The sequence below is a fragment of the Saccopteryx bilineata genome, chromosome 6, assembly GCF_036850765.1.
Source record: "Saccopteryx bilineata isolate mSacBil1 chromosome 6, mSacBil1_pri_phased_curated, whole genome shotgun sequence".
NCBI classification, from domain to species: domain Eukaryota; kingdom Metazoa; phylum Chordata; class Mammalia; order Chiroptera; family Emballonuridae; genus Saccopteryx; species Saccopteryx bilineata.
The window spans coordinates 174,799,566-174,821,558 of record NC_089495.1 but is presented as its reverse complement, the minus strand read 5'-3'; the positions used below and the strand labels follow the sequence as shown (position 1 = coordinate 174,821,558).

The following is a 21,993-nucleotide window of genomic DNA, read 5'->3' as shown; positions in this document are numbered from 1 at the left end:
GGTTGAGGAAGGAGGTGATGTCATAAATGGGCAGGACTTAGCCAAGCTCTTGTTCAGTGCGGTAACTGGATGATCACGCAGATGGGCTTTGCAAACGCTAGAGGGAGTGAGAGAAGCCAAAATGAGTCTCCTAGCCTGCCAAGGCTCGGATGCCATTTGGTTTTGTAGGCAGCCCTTTGGAATCTCAACATGAATCTCAATATTTTCGAAAGTTATACTACAGCAAGTTAGTGGTAGCAAGCTTCTAAAAAATAAAACCATGTTGGAGGGTATTTATAAGATTACAATAGAGAAACATGGGTTCTTTTTATTTTCAAGCCATCTGTATTAAGAAGTTAAAATCATATTATTTTTATTATTGACTAGTTATAATAACGTTATAATTGTGAAGGCTAGTAATGCCAGCTGTGCATATTCGACAAATAAATAGAAAGTAGGTTCAAACAAGTAACTGATTTATTTATAAGGAAAGGAGAACAGGGATGCTAAAGGGTAAAAAAAAAAAAAAATTGAAATAACCTGTCCTCTTTCTTGGAGCTAATGAGTAAGTTCTTGTTCTTGTTCTATATATCCTTTAGGAAGTGAAAGTGTTTTTCATATATTTACACTTTTTGTCTGTATTTTCTTTAGACCCTAGAAGATACTAGGTTTTTCATACTTAGGGGACCCTCCCCAAAGTAAAATGTTTTAGAAAAATATAGAATGCTTTCCTTTCTGATATGTTTTTGGTGCTGTGGACATAGGTTAAGGTATGACCATCTTAAGAAGGAAAACAACCTTGTGGGGCTAGTTTTGCTTGTATTAAAATTATTTTAACCTAGGTACATAAATAAACACTGGACAGTTGAGAGACAGACATTATAAATGTCTATGTTTAATTACCAGAACCATAGATTTATATTTTCAATTATGATTTCATAGACTGGTTTCTGATATTCAGTCAGTAATTGCTCTAGGCCCATAAATGTTTCACTTTTAAATATCTTGGGGAAGAATTTTACTTTTATATTTATATGGAAGACTGTTTTCTTAAACAAATATAATTCGTTTTTCCTCAGAGACTCACAACATTCTCCTCTGTATTTTTTTTTTTAAGTTTCTATGAATGTTTGTCTCTGAAGAGATCCAGTTAATTGTGTTTTCCTGGAGTATTTGATTATGGTCTCTTCATTAGCTTCATTGAATTTATCTATTTACGTGCATCTTTAATAGCAGTTAAAGATTCCTCTCCAGGAATGGGTGGCATCAATGTGGAAGGTGAACCCTTGATAAGAGGTGTGTTGACCCCTATTGTTCCATGATTGCACTTCTGCTGGCCTCTGAGGACAGACCCATTAATTCCAGGAGTTAGGATTCCAATGTCTGTTGAAAAGCCGGTTTTCTTAGAAATGTTAGGTAGCACAAGTTAAACTGAGATGCTGCTGAATTTTTGGAGAAAAGGGATGTGGGAATAATATAATCTCTCAATAAAAGGTGGAGTTTTTTTCTGTTAATTCTTTCTAAAAGCTATTTTCAGATGGGAGTTTGTTATATTTTAAGAGGACTTTTTTTTTTTTTTTTTGCCTTGGCATATTCCTGGGGGTTTATATCCATATTTAATCAGGTTTGTCTCCATGTAGGTAGACTTTAAACAGAAAAGGAAGATAAATGAACAGTTTTGGTATCTAGAAGGTGTACTGGCCTGGGAATTAGGAGTTCTGAAGTTTCCATTCTCTGGGCTGCCATTTGTCCTATGACTTATTATTATCTGCTTTGGACTTTGGTCTCATCACATGACAAGTAAAGGCAGCAGGAATTTATTGAATGCCAATGCTGTAATATTGACTTTTTTTTTTAAATGTCGATTAAAATGTAGAAGAAGGTAAGATATTGTGCAAAAGGTAATCTGTACTAGCAGCACTGACTTTGGAGGCAAATTCTAAAGACAGCCCTCTTAAAACCCTATGCAAAAATAGACACACTTTCGCTGCCTCCACTTATTATTTTTTGACTTCTCGTTCTTATCAGCTGTCTGAAATAATGCCAGTTGGAAGTGAACTTGTAATAATATGTACTACTTCTGAAATAATATGTACTGCCTTTGGAAAGATTAAGAGTTACCCTGAGTTACTTGATATTGCTTTCCTCCTTTGTTACCGAAGGGAGATTACAATAAGGGAATGGTTGTCCTTCTAGTAGGAGGGGCAAGAAGGAAGGCAATTTCTACATGAAGCCCTTTGGACTGTGAGGGGAGGGCCCAGGTTTATTCTTACAGTAAGGAACACTCAATTCAGAGAGGAGCAACCAGTGTAGCCTAATGTTCAAGAGAAAGGGCTTCAGAGTCTAGCTTACCTGGTTCCATCTTGGCTTTGCCACATGATTAAAATGACTGAATCTTTCTGAGTTTATTAGCTCAGTGCCTGACTCATAGTAAGTACCCAGAAAATGCAGCTGCCATTATTAAGATGAGGGCATTTGAGCCTCTGGGGAAAGAGAGGTGTTAAGAAGTGGTAGAAGAGTGCACGAAGGGAGTCTTCAGAAACACTTCCGCTGAAGTAGTGTAGTAGGCGGGAAATGGGGAAGAGCTGAGCAAGTAGATTTTCTTGTTGATTTTTTTTTTTTCTTTTTCTATTGTCCTCATGCATTTCATGGCTCCATGATCCACGGGTTAGAACTTAGTTCAATTCTAGTAGACATTTTGGGTTGAAAAAGGTATTTGTTGTTTTGCATTTTGTTTTGTTTTGTGAGAGGGTATGAGATGTTCCCTGATGAGCAGGGGAGATAGGATTTGGAATCAGATTTCCCAAGCTCTGCCATTTAGTGTTTCTAAGTGACATCAACAACAACAACCAGTCAAGTCTCTTTTACTATGAACAACACCCAGCTGAAAGTGTCAATAGTGCATTATTATTTTTTGGAACATTTAATCAGGTCTTCCGACCAGTCTTGACTTAAGCCACCTCATTCATTCATTCATTCATTCATTCATTCATTCATTCTACACAAATTTATTGAACATCCCTATAAAAGATGCTGCTAGGACTAGATGACCCTCAGTCTACCTCCAACTCTGATATTTGCAGATTAATCTTAGAATGTATTAACATTTTTTTTTAGTCTTAGAAAGAACCATTCTTGAGGATTTCCTTCACCTCACCATTCTAATGAGAATAGAGTCTCCAAAGTTATGTGAGAAACAACAAAAAAAGAGAACAGGTCAGTCAGGCTTTTGGTACATTAAATGCCTTGAGCTATTATCATTTGAGAGAAAATTTTGGTTGTAAGTGATTAAACATCTGAGCCATACTGTCTTATCAACAATTGGAATCTGTTAGTTCATGTAATGGAGAAATTCAAATGTAATGTCTGTTTCAGGTAAAGCTTGATACAGTGGCTTAAAATATGTCAACAACAGTGCAGTTTCTCTCTGTCTCTAGTGTGCTGCGTTTTGCAGTGTCGGCAGCCTCCTCAGACACGTGGCGGTCCCATGGCAGCCTCCTCAGACACGTGGCGGTCCCATGGCAGCCTCCTCAGACACGTGGCGGTCCCATGGCAGCCCCAGGCTTTCCTCTCGGGCAGTAAGGGTTTCACTATCACATCCTCATACTGCAGTGTGCAAGGGAAGAGCTGTCACCTCCAGGAGCTCCTGCATGGAACCTGGTGATTTGCTCTATCTCATTTGTTTAAACTTGTCCACATGCTCATTCTAGAATCTATTTCAGGAGGGCGAAAGGGTATGTTGGTGAGCTTAAGCCCCCTAGAAGAGCTTTCTAGGTAGGGCAACTCTACTCGAACATGTGGGTGAAAATGGGCGAGAGGGTGTGACCCAGAGGAAAACTGGGCACTGTTAGTTTGAGAAGGAAGAAATGGATGCTGGAGATTAGCTCATTTTCAGAGGATTTGGCATGCTGAAACTTGGACATGTTTTATAAATTTGTAAAATTGAAGCTGCTCTTCTTTCCTTCCTTCCTTCCTTCCTTCCTTCCTTCCTTCCTTCCTTCCTTCCTTCCTTCCTTCCTTCCTTCCTTCCTTCCTTCCTCCTTCCTCCCTCCCTCCCTCCCTCCCTCCCTTCCTTCCTTCCTTCCTTCCTTCCTTCCTTCCTTCCTTCCTTCCTTCCTTCCTTCCTTCCTTCCCTTTCTTCCCTTTCTTTTCTTTTTTCTTTTCTTTTCTTTTCTTAAGCCAGTTTCTGTTTAAATTGCCAAAACATCTTTAAAAGATTTTTCTGTTTGTAGACCCTCTCAAGTCTAGCCCAGTTTTTCTGTCAACAGGTAGTGATGCGTGTCAGGGCACATCAGTACTACATCTTAACATGAGCCTATCGGATGTTAATAAAATAGAGAGAGAGTGCACATTCAGCTATCTGTGAGTCTGTGAAGTCAGGCCAGATGCTTAATGCACCAGTTAGAAACTGTACCACAGCTTTCTGAACAATTCCAAAAGGTATTGGAGAAACAATTAGATTTCAGCAGGTCACAGATGCCTTACAATACTAAAAGGTTTTAAAAATGCCATATTAAACTGTTGTTCTGTTCTGTATTTGTTTTTTATTGGTCAACACTTAAAATCTACCTAAAGACAATCACATATCCCTTTTAAGTGTATTTCCAAAACAGACTGCTCTGGAGTGAGATCTGTCATTACAGAACTTGAAACAGAAATCAAAGCAAAGCAAAGTGGTTATTCCTCTGCCTGCCTGTCTGCCCACCTTCTGGTACTCTCTTCTCCAGCACACATATTAGCCTGTATACTTCAGAGACTGGGAGGAAGGTGACTGGGGGAAAAAAGAGATAAAAAGCACTCCTTTAGCTTCCCAGGTACAAAAGGAGGAATTGTGGTTCCGAACAGGTTAGTACCTACCTAGCCAGAAGTGAGGCAGCTGGCTAGTGCGAAACGGACCTGCTGACCTCCTTTCTTCCTTTCCCAGGGTGTTCGTGTACGGCCATGTAGACATGCACTGTGCAACTCAAGCTGACACAGGATGCGCCCCGCACCCCTTCTTGCTTTGCAGCACCCTGTCATCTTTTTCTCTTTGCTTTAAAATGCAAAAACAAACAAAAGAGAGAGAGAGAGGCCTTTACAATTAACCTTGGAAAAAATAAAGACTTGAAGCTAGCAAAGTGAGTGAAGTCTTTCTCTGATACTTGACGCATGGCCCCAGGAAAAGAACTTCAAGTCTTTGAGGCTCAGTTTTCTCATTATTAAGGAAGGAGATAGGGGACCCACCTCCTTTTGCTATTATTAACTTCAAAAAAGTGGTACATGTAAGAGCTCATTACTAAACAGAGCTAAAACCTGTGGTTGGTTGCTTTTTATCTTCATTGTGATGAGTGGGGCCAGGATTGGTTCAAAAGGCACAGTCCACTAATGTTAAGTTGAGCTGTATGTTTTCATAATTTATCTTTGGGAATGAAACAACTTGAGAAATGCTTCTGCTCACCATCCTGTATGCCCAGAGCTTGTGATAACAGTATCTAAGACTGATTTCTGAGATGTAATTACAAACCAAAGGACGAATTCCTTATCCTTAGAGATGATTAGTATAAAACACAGCTTTGGGGGAATGGCTAACTGGTGATAAGAACAGATCAATATGCATCTGATTGTTGAGATGTGTATTTACTAGATTTCATTCAAGTGGATTGCCTGAAAGCCATGTGATTCTCTCTATAGAGCTAGTTATTGCTCTTCATCTCGGCCAAAGCTGTCATCGTTTGCAAAACCATTTTATTGTTTCACCTTTTCTAGAATATTGGTTCTAATTGTTAAGTACTCAAATAGACTTTCTGAGAGGAGGTTTTGCTGAAATTGTTGTCAGATTTTTCTTATTTCTGGAAACGAGCTCCGTAGTTCTCCCTCTGTTTAAGATGATCGTTTAGGGACTGATTGCTGTTTCCGTGCAGTCCACATTACTTAGGTACGTAAACATCTTTACTGTTAAAAGGAACATGTTTAAAGTAGAATCAAAGATTGTTTAATATTACATCTGTTTATAAATGACTATGGAAATTGCCCTTCATTAGCATTGCCAGATTTACTACAATTAATATTTCTTTTCCCTTGGGAACTGGCACGAATTGATTATTTTAAAGATTAAAAAAAAAAGAATGAAGTATTAACAATCAATTAGATTTGAACTAAGTAAATGTTTTATAATATCATCTATTCCAAATAAAAATAAGTTAAAACTTAAGTCACAGTTATCAGTGGGAAATTTTCTCAAAATTATAAATCTCATTTTCTCAGTACAATTTATGACAAATGTTATTTATTGATTAAATTATGTGCAAGGTCCCCTTCTGTTTCACTTTCTTCATACTTTAAGTGTTTAATCTTAAATTTGAGGAATTTAAAAGCATTTTATAATTCTTTCATTAGTTAAAATTTTCTTCCTCTTCTTTGACATTAATGTGTTAGTGTTAGAAATTTAAAAACGCTTTACTAGTTTTTACATGTGTTTAAAAATTAAGATCTAGATGACAAATTTTATTAAAAGATCACAATTATTGCCAAAATTTATACTTCAATGAAACTTTATTCTTAAAATTTTTTAAAAATAAAGGAATTAAAAAGTAATTTAAAAAGTATTACTTTGTAAAGTTGACGATTTTTGTTTGAGAGAAAGCTGAGGAGCATTTCAGTGGTGCTGAAGTCTCATGTTTACATGGAAGCATATGGAACTGTTCTTGAGATGTTTCCCAAGCAGCCCCTCTTGTTTTCTTCAGGGGCCCAAGGATAGATTTGTCACTCTGAAGTGCCCACGTGCAATTCTGCCCTCCCCATCTTCCCCTGGGCAAGTCAGAAGTAAACTCACCAGATCCTATCTTTTTGACAAAGAGCAAAGCTGGATGGTTGACTAAAGTAGAGGGCAGAACAGAGAAAAGATGAGCGGTGGACCTTTAATGTTAAAAATCCTAATTTAACGTTGGTTCTACTTTTTATTTTTTGATGAACTTATTGGGGTGACATTGGTTAATAAAATCATATAGGTTTCATATATGCAATTCTACAACACATCATCTGTATATTGTGTTGTGTGTTCACCACCCCAAGTCAAGGCTCTTTCCATTATCATTTATCCCCCTTTTCCCCTCTTCGACTTCCCTGCACCTTTTTCTCTGGTAATAACCACACTGTTGTTCGTGTCTGTGAGCCGAAAGTAGGATTTACATCTTTTTTAAACATTTACTTTAGCATTTTAACTTCAGTAAAAGTTAACAGATTTACCCATACTTTAGACACTATAATTAAGGTTATCAATATTATCATTATTATTGTTGTCATTGTTGGTATTATTTGTTCTTTGCAAGAAAGTCTTTCCATCTTATGTTTGAAAGAAGTTAGAGAAAATTATGTTGCATTTTATGTGCTTCCAGTATAATTTTCTAACAGAATATAGAAATAGCTTCTTGATAAAAAGTAGAAGTGTATTATTATAGAAAGTTGAAATATAAATGTAGAAATAAAGAATTATAAATGATAAGTAATTAGAAGGAACTTTAATATCATATATATATACATCAATATCTCCTATTTTCTTTTCTTGGCTAAACAGTAAGATATTACCATCTTCATTTAAAAATAGCTGGTTTTAGTGATTGGGTAGCAAGTGCCAGTCCAAAGAACTGGTTCTGGTACTCTGAAGGTGGTATTAGGTGATATCTTTAGTTATAAGAAATGTAAATGCTACTTAGGCTCAAAAGGGTTACAATTTTTTAATGTACTTTATCCAACTCACTAGTGTTTTGTTTTCTTTTGATCAGTTTTACTTCCAAATGAGTCTCTGAATTAGCTGGTTAGGAGAAATGGGTGGTGAGGTTTTCTAAGTGAGATCTTGGTTTGAGAGTGTGCAGGAGACTCTCAGACAACAGGGGTGAAACAAGAAAGGGTAGAACAGGCATTCTGACAAGGCCCTTGGAATTTGATGCCTCATTTATCCTGTGTCTTCTCACAGCGTTTCAACACGTTTGTTGGAGAGAGAGGATTGCTGTAAATAAGTCTGGTCACTCTGACTCATTCTCTGTTTTCCAAAGACTTTATAACCAACCTTTAAAGTTGCTCTGTCCACTCTCACATAGATTATGAGTGGACCAAAATCATCTCTTGACAGCTAGTTATGGGTTCCTGAGCAATTCCAAAGAAAAGACAGAGAAACCTGTTCTTAGAAGAAGGTGGGTAAGAAGGTCAGAAGGAATTTAACCAATGCACTCTGGACTACAAACTGTTTGAAATGAGACCGATAGCAGATAAGGGGGGAAATTTTTTGACAACTGGTTAAGGAGAGAATCAAAGCTAATGAGACAAGCAACAGTATGTTAATTTGTGAGCAAGAGAGTAAATAGATTTTGAAATCTTTAACAGTTATTATGATGGTAAATGCAAGCAAGGAAGACTGAGGAAATCCATGTTTGCCTCACTTGTTCTTGTAGTGAATTTTAGGGAAGGTAGAGGATATTGCTGAATTATAGAGGCCAATAGCGAAGACAGATATTCACAGATTTGAACAAAAGAGTATCAACATATGATAATTAAACTAATATTCCAGTAATGGTGATTATATGAAAAAGGTTGATGGAAAGCTAAGTGTAGATTAAAATAATAATTTTTTTTTATTATTCAATGAGAGGAGGGGAGACAGAGAAACAGAGTCCTACATGCACCCTGACCAGGATACACCTGCAAGCCCAGTTAGGGGGAGATGCTCTGCCCATCTGAGGCCAAGCATCGGAGCCATTTTTTAGCACCTGAGGCAGAAGCCATGGAGCTATCCTCAGCGCCCAGGGCCAACTTACTTCAATTGAGCCATGGCTGCAGGAGGGGAAGCGAGAGAAAGAGAGAGAGAGAGAGAGAGAGAGAGAGAGAGAGAGAGAGAGAGAGAGAGAAGGGTGAGGGGAAGGCATGGAGAAGCAGATAGATGTTTCTCCTGTTGTGCCCTGACTGGGAATCAAACCTGGGACATCCACATGCTGGGCCAATGCTCTAACACTGTGCTGACCAGCCAGGGTTGAGAGTAAAATATGATTGCAGAGGATGGGACAGGATATGTAAATTTGGAGATATGTACTAATTTGGGGTATTGACGACTATGACATGACTTTGCTTATTCCTTGCTTAGGCTCTACCTGGGAAAAGGGTTGTGGCTTTCTAAAAGCTGTAAAATGTGGGTTTCCAGGAGATTTTACGGGATTCCCAAGTTCTTTCCTGTTCTGCATCCCCTTGACTGAGAAAGGGTCTTTATATGGTGAGGAAACCATTTGCTTTAGGAGCTGGAAAGGTGGCGCTTACCAAGAGCGCTAGTATGACCTAACTAAACCACGACCATTAAAAAGATCTGTGCACGAGGCCACGTGTCACAGTCAAATCACTGGCATGTCCGTTAGGAATATGGGGCAGCTTTCAGAGGCTCCTTGTTTATATCCAGATTAACATGTAGTCTAACACTGTAATGTCAGTGGTGGCTATGAAGTCACCCAAAATATGAAATCTAAACAAGTATATACGTCTCAGAACATGGAATAAAAATACCTGGCATTAAGTGTTTAGTATAATTTGTATTAGAAAGTACACGAAAGAAATTATGAAGAAAAAAGTTATACCAATTTAGGATGTGTCACCTACCATATAATATGCTAGAATCCAAACATGCATTACTGTTTACACATTGCTCTTCTGAACCTTATTTCTTCATTTGACTTGCCCTTAATGAACAACATTCTTCATTAGTTAGTGAGCACATTTCTTCACTCATCAGTTAAATGAAACCTCCAATTGTCCTATTAGTTTCAAGGGTTGTTGTCAGTGCAATATACCCTAGTTATATTTTTCTCTCTCAATATCTCTAATACGGAATGCTTACAAACTTATTTCCAGATAAATGAATATTGTTTAAGAGATAAGACAGAATGATTCAGAAAACTGTTATTAGGGACCATTTATACATTTTTTAATTATCAGAAATGAATTGCCCACTACTGTCTATTTCCATCAGACTTGTTGCAAACAATTATTGCATTTTACTTTATAGTTTACCTACAATCATTAAACAATACTGTTTAATAGATCACAGTGAGAGGAAAATAAAAATGTGACTTCCCAGTATCTAATATCAGCACAGGGTGGTATATATAGCCTTTCAGTTTTATAACTAACCTGCTTTGTAACTTCTTTCACTTGAGAAAATTGTGAACTTGCGTTGTCAAATACCAGTTACAATGGGAGCATAGTATATTCTTGTTTGCAAAGACAGTGATTAACGTCAGCAGCATGTCTTGCTGAGCATCTGTGTGCTTTTCCATTTTTCAAGATTATAAACAAAATTATGATGAAAATGCACGCATCTTTGCACACATTCAAGTTTATTAAGGTCACTTCTTTGAGGTAAAATTGATGGTTCATAGAGCTAACATTCTTTTAATGAATTTGTTATAATTACAAGATTGCCCTCAAGAAAGGGTGTGCTCTCCCAATCCCAGCATCCTCAACATCACTGGGTGGTGTTAATCTTCAGTTTGATAGGAGATAAATTGGATATTGGTAGCAGGTGCACATTTGTTTTTCTTTATTTTTATTTTTATTGTTATAGTGAGAGAGAGAGATAGAGGTAGGAACAGACAGGAAGGGAGAGAGATGAAAAGTATCAATTTATAGTTGTGGCACCTTAGTTGTTCATTGATTGCTTTCTCATATGTTCCTTGAATAGGGGGCTACAGCCAAGCCAGTGACCCCTTGTTCAAGCCAGCAACCTTCAAGCCAGTGACCTTTGGGTTCAAGCCAGTCACCACGGGGTCTTGTCTATGATCCCACACTCAAGCCAGAGACTCCTGCTCAAGCTGGTGAGCCTGTGCTCAAACTGGTCACCTCGGGATGGGGTTAGAACCTGGGCCCTCAGCATCCCAGGCTGACACTCTATCCACTGCACTACCACCTGGTCAGTTGCATTTTCTTTCTTTTTGGAGGAAAAGGTATTCTATTTTCCTTCTTTCTCTTCTTTTATTTTTTCTGTTTTGATAAACTTTGTCTATGTCACTCATTTTTTTGAGGTTAAACACAAAGAAGTACAGAATAACACAATGACAGAGGATACAACAGCTAAAATGAGCAAAGATAACATTTAATTTATTTATTATTGCTTTAGAGTCTTAATTAAAAATAGAATATAAAATACAATAAAATTGAAACATCCTTAGTTTCCTCTCTTATCTACTCACCTTATTCCTTGCCCAGAGGCATACACTGTTATGATTTATTGGTATGTTTTCAAGTCTATGCTTTTGTATTTATTTTATCTAAAACTAGGATCATCTGTGAATCATCAAGAACTTGAAGTAAGAGTGGCTTAAATAATATAGAAGTTGATTTCTCACTTGTGTAAGTTTGGATAGATAGTCCAGGGTTGGCATGGCCCTTCCCCCAGTCAGTGACCTGGACTTCTAGCTTGTTGCTTTATAGTGAGTGGCCTTGATCTTATAATTCATGGTAGTAGCATCCTCATTTTAGGAAGGACAGAGAAAGGGATAACAAATATGTTGGTTTCAATAATTACCTATCTTTTATAATTAAAAATAATTATTAGTTATTTTAACAATAATTAAATTACTCATTAATTAACTGCAAAAATGCATTTAATTGCCCTCCTATATACACAAAAATATAAGGAATGTTCTTTTACGTATCTCTACTCCACATGGGTCAGCTTCTCTGGCTTTATATACCTAGAAATGGATTTCTTGGTCTAAGAGGATGATGACAGATAAAAGTAACTATACTAAAAATTGCTAAATTCTCCTCTGTATTTGGGTATTCAGCTGCAAACAATAGACAATGGAGTTCAAAGTGGTTTAAATAAAGCCCTGCCCTGGCTGGATATCTTGGTGGTTAGAGCATCCTCCAGAAGCCAGTTTGATCCCCGGTCAGGGTACATACATACAGGAGCAGATTAATGTTTCTCTCTCTTTTTCTGTCTGTGTGTCTGTCTCTGCTCCTTATTCTCTAAAATCAGTAAGTAAATTTTTTTAAAAAAGAATATATTTTTTTAAGCTTTTTTTTCTTTTTTTGTATTTTTTTTGTATTTTTCTGAAGCTGGAAACGGGGAGAGACAATCAGACAGACTCCCGCATGTGCCCGTAGGGGATCCACCCGGCACGCCCACCAGGGGCGAGGCTCTGCCCACCAGGGGGCGATGCTCTGCCCCTCCGGGGCATCGCTCTGCCATGACCAGAGCCACTCTAGCTCCTGGGGCAGGGGCCGAGGAGCCATCCCCAGCGCCCGGGCCATCTTTGCTCCAATGGAGCCTTGGCTGCGGGAGGGGAAGAGAGAGACAGAGAGGAAGGAGGGGGGGGTGGAGAAGCAAATGGACGCTTCTCCTATGTGCCCTGGCCAGGAATCGAACTCCGTTCCCCCGCACGCCAGGCCGACGCTCTACCACTGAGCCAACCGGCCAGGGCCAAAAAAGAATATTTATTGAAAAAAGAAAAAGGAAGTCTAGACATAGGGCTGCTCTTGGTTAGGTTAAGTTATTGATTCAATGGCTTGTTCCCAGTAATTATGTGCAAACAAAACAATGACCAGTTTCCTAGAAATTACCAGTACCTGGCTTTCTTTTGTATCTTATTGGCTAAAATGGAATAACATTGACAGTGCCTAAACTGATGACTTACGAGGTTAAACAAGACAGTCATTACGGGCTGGGAGACAGGGCCAGTTTCCCTTGAAGAATGTTTTCAGAAGGAAGGGAATCCCGGAACAAAATATGCTCTTAGGAAGGACGATGAGGGAAAGCAAATGGCAAGTAGGCAGTGACAGTGTCTGCTGTGTTTCTGAAGTGGTGGCTACACTCACATCAGTGGTCCTTCATTTTGGGGGCTTTTGTTTTTGCCAATCTCGTGAGCACTAAATGGTACTCTAGTTATAGTCCTTGGCATTTTTTGGCTCCCAGCGGGTTGTACAACTTTTCAGACATTTCTTAAGTCCTTTGGGTTTTCTCTTTTGTGAAATGCCTTATTTATGTTCTTTGTCTTGTATTCTCCCGAGTTATTTGTGTTTTTCTTATTTGTAGCAGTTTGAAAAATATATTCTGAATAAAAATTATTTGTCTGTAAAGTTGCGTTGGAAATGTCTTCTGTCAATGTATGGCTTATCTTTTTTTACTTTTGTATTAGTAAAAAAAAATGTTTCCATGACTTATAGGTCTGTACTCTATGGATCAATTCAAAAAGTCGTTTTTATACCATTGTCATATCGATATTATTCAAAAGTATTCTTCTTATTATTGAATTTTAACTGGCTATCAATCTTTCGTATGCTGTATACTTGTAGTTTTTAATGAAATATGCAGCTCTTCGAGAGGCTCTGTAAGGTCAAAATTATTTTTATGATAATACTAAGATGTTATCTGTCTTTTTCACTGCTGTTCTTCATACATGTAGACTATTACAGAGGCTCCATAATCTGTGAGATCACAGGAAATTTAAAATGCCAAAGCAAATTTCTAGAACTGAGATTCCTGGGCCGTAAGGCAGTTTCATTTCTAATTTATTGCAGAAATGCCACACTGCTTTCCACAGTGGTTGCACCAGCCTGCATTTCCACCAGCAGTGCACGAGGGTGTCCTTTAATCCACATCCTCACCAGCACTTGTTGTTTATTGATTTACTGATGATAGCCATTCTGACAGGTGTGAGGTGATATATCTCATTGTGACTTTAATTTGCATCTCTCTGATGATTAGAGACCTTGAGCATTTTTTTATATGTATATTCAGTATCTGTTCTTTAGAGAGGTGTCTATTCAGGTCCTTTGCCTTTTTTTTTTTTGTGACAGAGACAGTGAGAGAGTCAGAGAGAGTGACAGATAGGGACAGGCAGACAGGAAAGGAGAGAGATGAGAAGCATCAATTCTTCATGTGGCACCTTAGTTCTTCAATTTCTTTCTCATATGTGCCTTGACCGGGGGGCTACCCCAGAACGAGTGACCCCTTGCTCAAGCCAGTGACCTTGGGCTTCAGGCCAGCGTCCTTTGGAGTCAAGCCAGCGACCATGGGGTCATGTTTATGATCCCACACTCAAGCAATAACCCCACGCTCAATCTGGTGAGCCCGTGCTTAAGCTGGATGAACCTATGCCCAAGCTGGTGACCTTGGAGTTTCGAAACTGGATCCTCCACATCCCAGACTGATGCTTTATCCACTGTGCTATCACCTTGTCAGGCATCTTTGCCCATTTTTAATTGGGTTACTTGTCTTTCTGGTGCTGAATTTTCTAAGTGCTTTATTAATTTTGGATATTAACCCCTTATCCGGATGTATTAGTGCATATGTACTCCCATTCAGTGGGTTGTCTTTTCACCTAGTGGCCCCACTTTTGAGAATATAGCCAAAGTATCCCAAAATGCTAATTTAAAAGAATACAATCACCCCTATGTTCACTGCAGTGTTATTCATAATAGCTAAGATCTGGAGGCTGCCCAGGTGCCCATCAGTAGATGAGTGGATAACAAAGCTGTGGTACATATACACAGTGGAATACAGGTTATTAAAAAGAAGGAAATCTTACCTTTTGCAAAGGCATGGATGGACCTGGAGATTATTATGCTAAGTGAAATAAGCCAGGCAGAGAAAGACAAATATCATAGGATCTAATTTATATGTAGAATCTAATGAACAAAACAAACTGATGAACAAAATACTAACAGAGACATGGATGCATGAACAGACTGACAGCTGTCAGAGGGGAGTGGGGGGACTGGATGACAGAAAATGAAGGGATTAAGCAAAAAAACTGCATATATATGTATATATATAAAACCCCTACACACACACACACTTAATTTTAAGTATAAACTTAAAACACATAGGCACAAACAACAGTGTGGTAACAGCCAGAGGGAGAGGGGTGTGGGGTGGGAGGAGGGGACTAATGGGGGGTGAATGGCAATGGAAGGAGACTTTGCTTGGGCGGAAGGCACAGATGTGCTGTGCATTTGGTTGTACCATTGAAACCTGTATGGATTTGCGAACCCATGTCTCCCCAATAAATTTAATTTAAAAAAGAAAATGCCAAAGCAAAAATATATAGTAACCCAGTTCTCCTTTTTAACTTCAGACATTAAAGTGATTTGCCTAAATATATAACAACACTATTTTCTGAATAAATTTTTTGTTCGGAAAATAGTTTTTCTCACAAGATACGCTTTTTATGTAAGGTTACATTGGTTTATTCTTATTTCTTAAGATTTTATTCATTTTTTAGAGATGAAAGAGAGAAAGAAGTGGGGGAGGAGCAGGAAGCATCAACTCCCATATGTGCCTTGACCAGGTAATCCCAGGGTTATGAACCGGCAACCTCAGTGTTCCAGGTCAATGCTTTATCCACTACGCCACTGCAGGTCAGGTTATTGTTACTTTAAAGTGAATTTATTTATAAGTATTAAAACAGTTTCTGGCCCTGGCTGGTGGCTTAGTGGATAGAGCCACAGCCTGGTGTATGGTTGTCCTGGGTTCAGTTCCCAGTCAGGGCACACAGGAGAAATGACCATTTGCTTCTCTCCCCCTCTCTCCTCATTTTCTCCCTCTTCCTTCTTCCACAGTCAGTGGGTTGATTGGTTTGAGCATCGGCCTCGGGCTGTGAGGATAGCTCGGCTGGCTTGAGCATTGGCTCCAGAAAGAGGTTGCTAGGTGGATCCTGGTCGGTGTGCATGCAGTAGTCTATTGCTCTATTTCCCTTCCTCACACCTAAAAATATTTTTTTTCTGTTTTACTTTCTAACATATTAAACATGGAGAAATGTAACCCATATAAATAAAAGCTTTTTGGGGGAACTCAGTAATTTTTAAGAATATGAAGGAGTCCTGGAACCAAAAATATTTGAACTGTTGTTATCTATGCACTGTAATTTCTAATTCATAAATTCCCTTATCTAACAGCCATGTGTCATAAATTAAAACATTCATTTTATTGTCTTTGGGAAAATATGATTTGTATGACAGTTCTGTTTTCATATGTATTTAGTTAAGGGAGGGTTAATATAATTAACTTGAATTGTCTGTAATTTTTATTACCCATCTTCAGCAGTCATTCATTAGCCCAATGGATACTGTAAAGTAACAGAAAGAGCGTAAGTTTTGGTGACAGACACAAGTTAATTTGATTCCCCATCCAGGGACACACTGCAGCTTAGGCTAGTAACTCTGTCTGAACCTCAGCTTCTTGAACTATGGGTCAGAAGAGAATACTTTCTGGAAAAATATATCAAGGATCTTAACAAACCATTTGTTTTTAACTCAGTAATTTCTGCTCTAGAAAGCTATCCTAGGGACATTGTAAGAAATATGTTCATTGAAGAATTGTTTATGAGAGAAAAGAAAATAGAAGCAACTAGATATTTATCTATAAAATGTGAATTATCCTATATCCATGAGACGGTCCTTTTACAACCATTTATAAATGAAACATAGGAATAAACTGATTATATAATTGTGAGAAAATCAGAGTATAAAACTTTATTGCATATAACTTTAATGATAATAGAAACTGGGAAAAGGAAAGGAAGAAAATATATCAAAATATTAACAGTTATCTCTGAGCACTGTTAATGAATATTTTAAAATGTATGCTTATCTGAACCTTCCAATTTTTTTTACACTAGATATGCTATTTTCAGTATTAAATGTTTGTTTTAAAAAATCTTTGGTAATAGATTGGTTATTTTTAACCCAGTCTGAGGCTCACTGAGGTTGGAGCGGAATCTCTTATGAAGACAAACTCTGATCATTATTGGAAAGATGTCCATCTGGTGCTGTGTCTTTGTCATTAGAAAGAGAGGAATGTGGCTGAGCAGGACCTGGGCAGCGGATCCTGACTCAGCTGCACTTCAAGAACGACTATTGGGTCTTAAGTGGAATGCAGTGTTTTTGTTAAGAGCATTGGCATTGTAGTGAGACCTCCTGGTTCATAGCCCAGTTCTGGTGCTTGCTAACTGAGTTAATTTGTGAATGAATTACCTAACGTGTGTGTGTGTGTATACTAATATATACAATAGGAATAATAATACTCTGTATGCCATGGGCTTATTGTGAAAATTAACTGAAATATTAAATTTAAAACCCTATTATGGTGTTGCCCCATAATACATTTTTACTATTTCAGTTATAGTAACTCTTACTGTTCATTTAAGTAGTTATCTATTGCCTCATAACAAACCACCCCAAAACTTAGTACCCTCAAATAAAAACAATAATTTATTTTGTTCATGAATCTTAACAGTTACAGATCATCTGTCCACGTGGCTTCAGCTGAGCTGGTTCACTTGGGGGGTGAGGGATCTATCCCCTCCCCCAAAGTGATGGTTCATTTACACAATTAGTGCTGCTGAATTCAGAATTCAGCCAGGGCTGCATGCTGGTGTGTGGGCCTCTGTTCTTGTCCAAGTGGGTTCTTTATGAACTGCTCAGGCTTCCTCGTGGCCTGACGTCTGGGTTCTAAGAGTGAGTGTACGAATAGAAACAAGCAGAAGGGCATCACATTTCAATAACTTGTCCCTAGTAGTCACGTAGTCTTACTTCTATGAGTCAGGAATTCATCCAGATTTAAGAGGAGGGGATATAGACACCCACCTCTCCATGGTAGGAGTGTCACAGTCATGTTATAACAACACTGTGAGGACTGGCAGATATTGTACAGTTACCTCTGCGACATATACTTTTCCACAGTAGCAGTCTGTTGCCCTATTAGATTACTTCACATCTTGGCATTCATAACCACCACCAGCAATAATCTCATCTCTGTGTATCAATAACCATGGTAGTGCTTTTGACAAAATGCAGATTGAGTGACTTTTTATTTCTTTGAAATATTTTTCTGCCCTTTGTCCAGGTTTAACTCTTATTACTATAATTAAAAATTCAAATAAAAGGATTAACGATTTTTACACTGTATCTAAATATTTTATATTCTATGAATATAAGACTTCTGTGTAGAATTTAAGTCAAACATGAAATCTGTTACGCTCTTTCTCAGTTTGGTCATATTTCTAGTGGCTATCACCTCTAGAATGAAAGAAAAGAAAGGAAAAGAAGTTAATCTATTCTCAAATATTTCTAGATTGAATAAATGCAAGGTTCTTCAGGATAAACGTCACTCACCAAATATAGCCCATAAAACCATGAAATGTGGTTTTCATTGTCTTATCCTTAGAGGGTTGCAAACAACTGAGGAGCTGCTGCTGCTGGCTTTTACTGCTGGTGAACTTGGACAGAGAGCCATTTTTATTCATCTGTCAAGTAAGGCAGGCATACAATAAATATGTGAGCACATTTGATATTGATAAGATCATGCAAATGAACTTGCAAATAAATCAGTGCTCTTGAGATTTTGGGAAATGGCCAAAGAGGCCATTTTATCTCCCCCAAAATTTAGGATCTGCTCCTAATCTCACACAAAGCTGTCCTTTGACTTAAATGTGTCTCATTCTGACTGATACCAGACATAGTTCTTTGAAATATTCAGCTTATCTTTGCAGATGTAATATGTTTCTTCCCTTCAAATGGGAAAATTGTTCATTTTAAAAGGGAAAGACCAGTTCAGTTTTGAGCTGAAAGCAGAGTGAAATATGAAGTAAAGGATTGGTTTCAAAGTGGAATAATCTTAACTATTTAGTTTACTTTTAAGTGACAGGTGTTACATATATAGGAAATAGTCAAGTACTCAGGAGTGAACAGTCACTGTGGGAACTTAAAAGAACTTGATGCAACTTCTCAAGTAGATTCATTTACCCCTGGGGATGTTTAGAGATAGTAGATTTTTGGCTTTATAAATATGGTTTTCATTTATTCAGCATGTATTAGGTTCCAAGTCTTATCCTAAGCACTTTACTTACTGATATTAATGTGTTTCAATTCTCAAAACCCTCGATGAGGTAGTTGATACCATTAACTCCTTTTTATAGCCCAGAACAAAGTGGCTAAAAACTTGCCAAAGGTCACACAGTACTACAATCAGGCTGCATTTCCAGGCTCTAGAACCCAAGTTTTTATACATCGTTCTTTATTGCCTTGCAGATGAATTTTTAAAAAAGTGATAGTGCTTGGCCCTAACCAGATAGCTCAGTTGGTTAGCACCCTGGTTGGCAAACTGCGCCTCACGAGCCACATACAGCTCTTTGGCCCCTTGAGTGTGGCTCTTCCACGAAATGCCACATGCAGGCGCTACCTTGATAAGGACTGTACCTACCTCTATAGTTTAAGTTTAAAAAATTTGACTCTCAAAAGAAATGTCAGTCGTTGTACCATTGATATTTGGCTTTGTTGACTAATGAGTTTGCCGGCCACTGGGTTAGCACATCATCCCGAAGCACAGAGGCTGCTGGTTCGATCCCTGGTCAGGGCACATGCAGGAACAGATCAATGTTTCTGTTTCTCCTTCTCCCTTCCTCTCTTTTTTTTTTAAATAAATAATTTTTTATTAATTTTAATGGGGTGACATCAATAAGTCAGGGTACATATGTTCAAAGAAAACATGTCCAGGTTATCTTGTCATTCAATTATGTTGCATACCCATCACCCAAAGTCAGATTGTCCTCTGTCACCTTCTATCTAGTTTTCTTTGTGCCCCTCCCCCACCCCCTCCCCCTCTCCCTCCTTCCCTCCCCCTGCCCCCCATAACCACCACACTCTTGTCCATGTTTCTTAGTCTCTTTTTTATGTCCCATCAATGTGTAGAATCCTGCAGTTCTTGTTTTTTTCTGATTTACTTATTTCACTCCGTATAATGTTTTCAAGATCCCACCATTTTGTTGTAAGTGATCCAATGTCATCATTTCTTATGGCTGAATAGTATACCATGGTGTATATGTGCCACATATTCTTTATCCAGTCTTCTATTTTTTTTTTACAGTGATTAAAGCCTTTAAGCAAATTCTTGGCCAATACAGCAAGAATCCATAAAGGAGTAGTGTCCTTAACAAGTTCACCAAGTCCAAGTTGGCCCCAACATCATGCCAAGTCCCTGATAAATGCAACCCAACCCCAGTTCAGTCTGTTAGGAGCTGTCCCAAGGAGCAGGAGTCCAGGAAAAGTCCACATCCAGGAAAAGTCCGCATGGCACTGGAATTGTTGTCACAATTCTATACTTTGCAGCTCACGTCCAAGTCCCAATGACCGCTGCTTCTAGCTGGTAATGATTCAGGTAGACTGGAAAAGCCATTTGCAGCATGTGTGGAGATGGAGCTTCTGTTCTCCTCTGCCTGGAGAGATGGGACCAGGTTGCTTTTCCCTGGAGCTCTGCGACTGTGGCTTGGTAAAGAGAACCTTGGGATACACTAAGCAGTCTCGGTGTGGATTCTTCAGTGTTCCTTGGTTGAAGAATCCTCTTAGTTTAGTCCAAAGTTGGTTTTTCCAGATGATAGTTCTCAAAATTAGTTTGTAATCCACTTTGGTTCTGGGAGGTGGATGTTGCTTCGTCCACCTACTCCAGCGCCATCTTGTCTTCTTCTCTCCCTTCCTCTCTTGCTAAAATCAATAAAATAAAATAAAAATTTAAAAAGTTATAGTGCTTGGAAATTTTGTGTTAGATCAAGAGACTATAACTAGGTATCTGAAGCAGATTCTTTCAGAGTTCACGTACAAAAACCAAATGCAAGTCAGAGCTCTGAAAGGGAGCTTATTAGGCAGAAAATTATTAAATTTCAGGCTCCTTGTGCAATTTTTGTATCCGGAAGTCGAGTCTAACATGTCCAGACTCTAGGAGAAAGTTTGAGACCCTGCACTGCTATTTATAACAAGAATTTGGGTGAGTCACTTCACCTCTCCTGGGAATTTTAACAGCTACCCCGCCAGCCTCAAGCTGTTTTTGGAAAGAGCAAATGAATTATTGTGGTTATCAAAGCCAGTTGCAAGCTATAAAGTCCTCATTTACTATAATTAGGCATCATTTCTTTTAGAAAAGCCCTTCAGAGAAACCTGCTTTCAGAAAATCCCATTCAAGACTATACTTTCAGGGATTATTTCTATAGTTTGTTACTAGAAAATCCCATTCTGTCATTGTCCCTGCATTTGATATAAGGTATGTCAAGTTTTAGTGTGGTACTCAGCTTATGATCACACTCAATAGATTCTAGTAATGATTATTTAATTTTTAACAGACATCTTCAATTTGGGGAGGGAATAAAAGGAACAATGTCCTGGGCAGAACAGAAGCTGCTGAACTAAGATCTGAAAAATGAGGCTTTTCTAGTGGACAAGGGCTGTAGGGATACTGAGGAGATTTGGAAACTCTAACTCACCTTTTCAGTTTTCAGAGAAAATAATCCTTCTCTTTTATATGTACTATCTATTTATGTTCATGAGGCTCTCTGAGGACTGTTCAGTGTTCTAGGGCAGTGGTCCCCAACCCCCGGGCTGTGGACTGGTACCAGTCTGTGGGCCATTTGGTACCGGTCCACAGAGAAAGAATAAATAATTTACATTATTTCTGTTTTACTTATATTTAAGTCTGAACGATGTTTTATTTTTTTTAAATGACCAAATTTCCTCTGTTACATTCGTCTATGACTCACTCTTGACGCTTATCTCGGTCACATGATACATTTATTTGTCCCACCCTAAAGGCCAGTACATGAAAAGATTTTCTGACATTAAACCGGGCCATGGCCTAAAAAAGGTTGGGGACCACTGCTCTAGGTCACATGTAAGTTTGATGAGGAGTGCTATGATCACCGCCTCCAGGGGGGAGGAATATTTGCCGTCCCTAGACTGTCCTATAAAGTTTTTGAGATACTTTCAATCCCACTTAATCAGAGCCTCACTGCAGCCCTCTACACTTGTCAGGGTTTCCATTTCTGTGACGGGGTCACTGAGGTGATGACCCCTTTCTCTATGTCTATATTTCTCTCATCATGACTTTTCAACAGGCTTCTCAGCTCTCAGCCCTTGCTCTGAAATCTAGCATGGACCTGGAGATACACTAGATGATCCATATACTTGGCATAGGATTAAAGGTTAGTGAATTAAAATTTCACTAGTAACTGA

At 38.4% G+C, this 21,993-nt stretch overlaps 1 protein-coding gene across 4 annotated transcripts in view; it reads left to right on the top strand.

The window, feature by feature from the left end:
* Positions 1 to 21,993, top strand: part of MACROD2 (mono-ADP ribosylhydrolase 2) — a 2,105,833-nt gene that overhangs the window by 316,132 nt on the left and 1,767,708 nt on the right. The gene's annotated exons all lie outside the window — the stretch shown is intronic.